Source organism: Phyllostomus hastatus, unplaced genomic scaffold (assembly GCF_019186645.2).
Source record: "Phyllostomus hastatus isolate PE091 unplaced genomic scaffold, TTU_PhHast_1.1 phas_scaffold_114, whole genome shotgun sequence".
NCBI lineage: Eukaryota > Metazoa > Chordata > Mammalia > Chiroptera > Phyllostomidae > Phyllostomus > Phyllostomus hastatus.
This window is the reverse complement of record NW_025334006.1, coordinates 1,053,122-1,060,267: the sequence shown is the minus strand read 5'-3', so window position 1 is coordinate 1,060,267 and position 7,146 is coordinate 1,053,122. Positions and strand designations below refer to the sequence as shown.

The following is a 7,146-nucleotide window of genomic DNA, read 5'->3' as shown; positions in this document are numbered from 1 at the left end:
TATTTTTCCATACACCTTTTAAATGTATTTTTCCAATTCTAATCTTTAACCATACCCTATTAGAATATTAATTAAAATTTTACTAAATCTATACATCATTTTGGGAAAATTGACTTTAATGTTAATGTTCTCATCCAAGAACATGAATGCTTTTCCTTTTGTTCAGAGCTTGCTTTATGATCTGAATAATTTCTTTATTTAAGTTCTGTGTTTTTCTTGTCAAATTTATCTCTAAGTAATTTAGATGTTATTCTTCTATAGTGAATGGTATATTTCACCTCATTTCCTTTTCTAAATGCTTATTATAAGAATAGGGAATAGCCATTAAATTCATATATTTATCTTCAGCCACCTTTCCAAATTCTCATTAATTCTGGTAGTATTTTTACTGGCATCTCTTGAGCTTTATCTCTTTTCCTCCTACTATGTATACCATTTTGTTCTGTCTTACTGAGTGTACTAACTGTCCAAGACAATGTTAAATATTAACAATAATGCTGATACAGCAATCCTGACTAGTTGTTGATGTAAATGAAATGGTTTTGGTATCTTGCTATTTAGAATATTTTCTGTCGGTTTTAGTAAATAGTCTATTATAGTAAGAGTTTCCTTTTATTGTAAGTAGAATTTTTATTAGAACTGGCTATTGTATTTTATCAAAAATCTTTTCAGCACCTATTGCTAAATTATATTGCATATAGCACTTGTTGGTATGATGGATTATATTGATAAAATTTCTATTATTGACCCATTTAAAAAAACTACTTGACTACATTGCTGGATTAAATGTACTTGTTTGGAATCATCTGTCTATAGTCATAAACTTGGACATGTATAGTCTTAGAAATGAGACTGGTCTATAGTTTCCTGTTTTTTTGTATTGCCTTCATTATATTTATATACAAAGTTGAGTGACTTTATAAAGTGAGTTAGTGGGCTTTCTATTTTTTTTAATTAATAGCCTGGAATAGTTTAAATCACATTGAAATTTTATGCTATTTAAAGAATAGATAAAAATTATCTAGGAATCCATCTAGCTGTGGTGCATTTTGCAATGTTATAGTTTAACACTTATCCAATTCCATCCACAGTGTTTGTTCTATTCATGTTTATCATCATCAGTTTTGGGTCAATTTCATTTATGTGGGAAATCATTCATTCACCCAAGTTTTCAAAGTTGCTGACATAAAAGTGTATTTAGGGACTGGTTGAATAGCTCAGCTGGTTCGAGTGTCATCCCAATACACCAAGGTTGCGGGTTTCATCTCTGGTCGGGGCACATACAGGAAGCAACCAATGAAAGTGTGAATTAGGTGGAACAACAAGTCTATGTTTCTGTCTGTCTGTTTCTCTCTCCTCCCCTCCTCCTTCCTTTCTCTAAGATCAGTACATTTTTTAAAAAGTATGTTTAATAGTATTCTCTTAGAATTCTTTTAATAACTCTATGTCTGGCATATCTCCTTTCTCATTCCTAATACTGTATTTTTTATCCCCTGTATGTCTCCATGATGAGACTCATGAAAGTATTAACATTATAGTCTTGACAAAGAACATGTGTTTTATGTTATTAAGAGAGAATAACTGAAGTTATAAGGCATCATACCTCTCTGAACTGTCTTTGATGATGAAGAGGGAGAGTGTATTTCCCCAGAAGAATAGCAAAGAAACTTTTTAAAAAAGATTTTATGTATTTGTTTACTTTTAGAGAGAGGGAAAAGGGAGGGAGAGAGGGAGAAACATCAATGTGTGGCTGCCCCTCATGCACCCCCACCAGGGACCTGGCCTGCAACCCAGGCATGTGCCCTGACTGGGAAACAAACCAGCAACCCTTTGGTTCTCAGACTGGCACTCAATCCACTGAGCCACACCAGCCACGGTTCAAAGAAATGTTTTTTAAAAGAAACCACAAAATAGGCAAAGCAGACAATTATATGGCAGACAGAAAATGGGAGAAAAATGAAAAATAAATATGAGTTAATTATAATCATTTTGTCATTATGAACTCAAAGTAAAAAACTTTAGCAAATGTGTGTATTCACTTAAGCATATGGGGCTTGCTAAGAGTGCTCTATTTGGTGGGAGAAGTGCAGTCAACTTAACCAAGAAAGAAAAGTTTCCTCAGTTATTGAGAGGTCTTGTCTCAGAGTATTGTGGGAGTAATGTTTGGTTCTTATTTTGTTGTCAAAAAGTGTTTTTAAATTAAAATCTTTATCATCATCACATAAGTAAATTGCATTTGTTAACACCATTGTCCTAATAAGGTTGAAAAAACATTTGTGACCAAAAAGGAGAAAGAATGTGGAGGAAATGGAAACCAGGAGTAATTCACATGTAGGCAATGGTTATTTGGTGTCTTCATTTTTTTTCATTTTCTTTGTTAATTTAAGAGTATTAAAAAGAGTTTTGCATGACAGTTCATAAAAATAATCATGTCCAGAATACTAATATTTAAAGTATCACTAATTAAAATAATGCCATTTCATTTAACTAGTTACATGACTCAGTTTTATTATAAATAATAACATAAGCTACTAGTCATTAAGGAATCTGTCAGTCTTCATTACTGCAATCTTATGAACCAGAGTTAAAAACATAAGAAAAAAGCACATACACATACAGTAAGGTAAAATTATATTTTTATGTAGAAAGCACTAATTTTATAGAGAAGGAACTAAGAGAACAGAGCTTCAAATTAATTAAATGTACCTTTTAATGTATTGCTATCACCATCCCAATTTTTGTTAATTCTGATCTTTTATTTTTCACATTATCAACAATGCAAAAAATATTATGATTAATAAGTATATTAATATAATAGATATTATAATATTATCTATTGGTTATATGATATATTATTATTAATTATTATTATAACTTATTAATGGATTACTATATGCCAGGCAGTAAAATAAATGATAATAATATAATTTAATCTTCCCAACAACCCCATATATGTGTATTATAAGTATCTTGCCCAACATCACTTTATGCCATTGGTCAGAATACTAGTGTTTCTCAGGTCCCTATAGATAAGTGGGGACATTTTGGTGTCCCTTTATATTCAAAATTATTTGTTTTTGAAAAGTAGCTTGACTATGCAACGTACCAGTGGGCTTCCCCAGTATCCCTGGTGCAGAAGAGTACATAATCCTTCCCACATATATATACATACCTGTACTACCTTCTCTAACTTTGATATATCCTCCTTGCCCCTCCCCTTTTTCTCTACTTCCTCCTCTCCTTACAACCCCAGAAGCCTTTCTCTCATCCTTGAAGTCACTTTTGTGTACCTTCTCAGTGTGAGAGTTATGTATCTTTTTTATCAACATGCAAGACACATCTAAGCACATTTCAACTTAATTATAACTATGATGACTGCTTCCATGGAGCTTGGGGTCTACGCCTGCTCTCTATGTGAATTCCCAGTAAACTCACCAAACCCCTCCAACTGGTTCCTCTCCTCTTCCAGTCTGACACATCTCAGCAAATGTAGGGTGTAATTGGGTAATCATCCATCCAGTTATTCAAGCTATAAACTTAGAAACCATACATGATTTCTCTGTTTCCCTCTCCACAGCACCACTAACCACTACCTCTATCTCCAAACCTTTATCCCCAAAACATATCCTGAAACTACTCCTCTTTGTCACTTTTACTACACTGTCTAAATGATTGTCATCTCTTACCTAGATATTAATAGCATTCTTTTTTTCAATTTCATGCTTTTACTTTTATCCTAGTCATAGCACCCAATGATTTCTGCCTCATACTATAATTATTTGTATACCAGTTATTAATAACATTCTAAAAGTCACCCTACTTTCATTCTTGCCACTTTATGCTCCAGAACTCACCTGGCAGCCAGATGATCTTCTAAAAATGTAAATTATTTTATCTCACTTTCCTCTTCAAAACTATGTAATGGCTTCCTAATGCATTTAGAATAAAAATTACATACCTTGGCCTAAAAGGTATAAATCAGACTTGCTTTTATCTCCAGTCTCATCTTTTCTTATCTTCCATCCTATTCTCTGGTGTACTTTCTCATAGTTTTTTTTCCCCATGCTTGCTTGTGCTAATATGAGTGTTAGCTTTATGATATTTGTATCACCTAATGGACCAAATCTATACATACTTCTTATTGGGGAGGAGTGAGGGGTGATGTGGAAACCAGAAGTTCTTCTTTGAACAGTTGGCCTATTAAAAGCTTAGGGGAAACCCATATATCTGTGGTCAATTGATTTTGGACAAAGGTATCAAGACTTTTCATTAGGGAAAGAATGATCTTTCCAACAAATGGTGCTGAGACAACTGGACATCTGCATCCGAAAGCATCAATGAGTACCCTACCTAACACCATATACACAAATTAACTCCAAGTGTTTCACAGACCTAAATGTAAGAACCAAAACTATAAATCTCTTAGAGTGAATCATAGGAGTAAATCTTTATGATCTTGGATTCTGCAGTAGTTTCTTAAGTATGACATCAAAAGCACAAAAAACAAAAGAAAAAAATAGATAATTGAACTTTATCAAAATTAAAAGCTTTCATATGTCAAAAGACACTACCAAAGAAGTGAAAGGATGCCCTGGCTGGCGTAGCTCAGTGGATTGAGTGCGGGCTGGGAACCAAAGTGTCCCAGGTTCGATTCCCAGCCAGGGTACATGCCTGGGTTGCAGGCCATAACCCCCAGCAACTGCACATTGATGTTTCTCTCTCTCTCTATCTCCCACCCTTCCCTCTCTAAAAAAAAAATAAATAAATAAATAAATAAAATATAAAAAAAAAGAAGTGAAAGGATAACTTAATGGGAGAAAATATTTGCAAATTATATAACTGGCAAGTGTCTAGTATACAGAGTATACAGGGTATAGTATATTTACAGTTCATATGGAAAATAATACAATAATAAATAATAATGCAAGGATAAACTGTGTTTCATGTACTCACAACTGTAAACCTACTTTCCCCCACCATGTATAAATAACTCATACAATTCAACAATAAAGGAAAAACAATCCTATTAAAAATGACTAAAGGATTTTAATAGATATTTTTCCAGAAAAGATAAACAAATGATCAATAAACATGAAAAGATGCCCAATATCTTAGCCATTAGGAGAGTACAAGTTAAAACAACAATAACATACTAAGTCATAACCACCAGGATGGCTATAATAAAAAAGAAAAGAAAAGAAAATGGTAAGAATGTAGAGAAAATGCAGCCCTCATACATTGCTGGTGGGAATGTGAAATGGTGTGGACTTTTGGGAAAACAATTTGGCCCTTCCTAAAATAGTTCAAAAGAGAGTTCCCATATGATCTAGCAATTCTACTCCTAGGTATATAGCCAAGAGAATTGAAAATATATTTTTACATGAAAATTTGTACATGAATGTTCCTAGCCATATTATTGATATTATAATAGCCAAAAGACAACACACACATTCATCAACTGATGAATAGATAAACAAAATGTTATATATTCATGCAATGGGATATTATTCAGCCATTAAAGGGAACAAGCTACTGACACATGTTACAACATGGATGGACCTAGAAAACGTTACATACACTAAGAGAGAGAAGTCCAACACAAAAGGCTACATATTGACTGATTTCACTTATGTAAAATGTCCAGAATAGACAAATACACAGAGACAGAGAGTAGATCAGTGGGTGCCAGGGATGGAGGGGAGAAGGGGATGACTGCTAACAGGCAGTATCTTTTGAGGGTGACAAAAATGTTCTGAAGTAAGGTAATGGTTATGATGGCATAACTTTCTGACAATTCTAAAAACCACTGAATTGTACATTTTAAAGTGGTCAATGTTATATTTTGTAAATTTTATTTAAAAACATTGAAAAATGTAAACGGCCTGGGGAAAATGTCAAGAATTTGTTACCTATACAAGTCCGGAGCTGAGGAAAGAGGTCACAGTAGAGATATAAATTTAACAGAGATCAGAATATTGATGGGCTCTGATCTCTTGGACGGCCTGCAAGATGGAACCAAAAGTCAAGAAGCCTAAGAAGACAACCCGGAAGTTTGGGTTGGACCTTACCCAGTAGAAGATGGAATTTCTGATTCCGCAAATTTTGAACAGTTTCTGCGGGAAAAGGTTAAAGTCAATGGAAAAACTGGAAATCTTGGGAATGTGGTTCACATTGTTGCTTCAAGAATTACATCACGGTTGTTTCTAAGAAACAGTTTTGTAAAAGATATTTGAAATATCTTACCAGGAAATACCTTAAGAAGAAGTCTTCGCAATTGGCTTCGCATGTTTGCATGGAAAAGGAGCCTTAAGAACTTCAATACTTCCAGATTAGTCAAGAGGAAGATGGATCTGAGTCTGAGGACTAGGGGGAGCCACCTTTTATACGGTTCTGCTTACTAACAAGACGTGAAATATTCAAGAGAAACATCTAGAACAACTGGACTTTTAGTTTTCTGTGAATAAAAAACAGAGCACTCTGTAAAAAGAAAAAAGAATATTGATGGGATGTTAGTGTTGAGTCTGTGTCTCTATTTACAGATAATATGATCAAATGTGAAAAATCCTATGGATTCCAGAAAGCAGCCATTAAAACTAGTAAGTGAATTTAGCATGGTGTCAGGATATAAAGTCATCTACAAAAAAAAACAATTGTATACTCATATATGACAGGAAATAGTTAGAAAATGAAATTTTTAAAAATATTCCACTTTAGCCCTGGCTGGTGTAGCTCAGTGGATTGAGCGCGGGCTGGGAACCAAAGTGTCCCAGGTTCAATTCCCAGCCAGGGTACATTCCTGGGTTGCAGGCCATAACCCCCAGCAACCGCACATTGATGTTTCTCTCTCTCTCTCTGTCTCCCTCCCTCCCTTCCCTCCCTAAAAATAAATAAATAAAATCTTTAAAAAAAATATTCCACTTTAACAATAATGTATAAAACCTCTATACTGAAAATTATAAAACATTGCTGAGAGAAATTGTATAAGATCCAAATAAATGATAAAACACACCATATTCATGGTTTGAAATAATAAGAAATATATACATGTCTTTGCCCTGGGATCCTGACAAAGGGCTCTTGAAACACTTGTAAATAGGAGTGCTAGAAGAATTTTTGTTCTAATATTTACTCTTTGACCCCAACTCC

General features: G+C 33.9%; 1 pseudogene; it reads left to right on the top strand.

Annotated features, from left to right (window-relative positions):
* Nucleotides 1-6,009: 6,009 nt before the first annotated feature.
* LOC123829836 lies at nt 6,010-6,367 on the top strand (annotated as a pseudogene).
* The last annotated feature ends 779 nt before the right edge of the window (nt 6,368-7,146 follow it).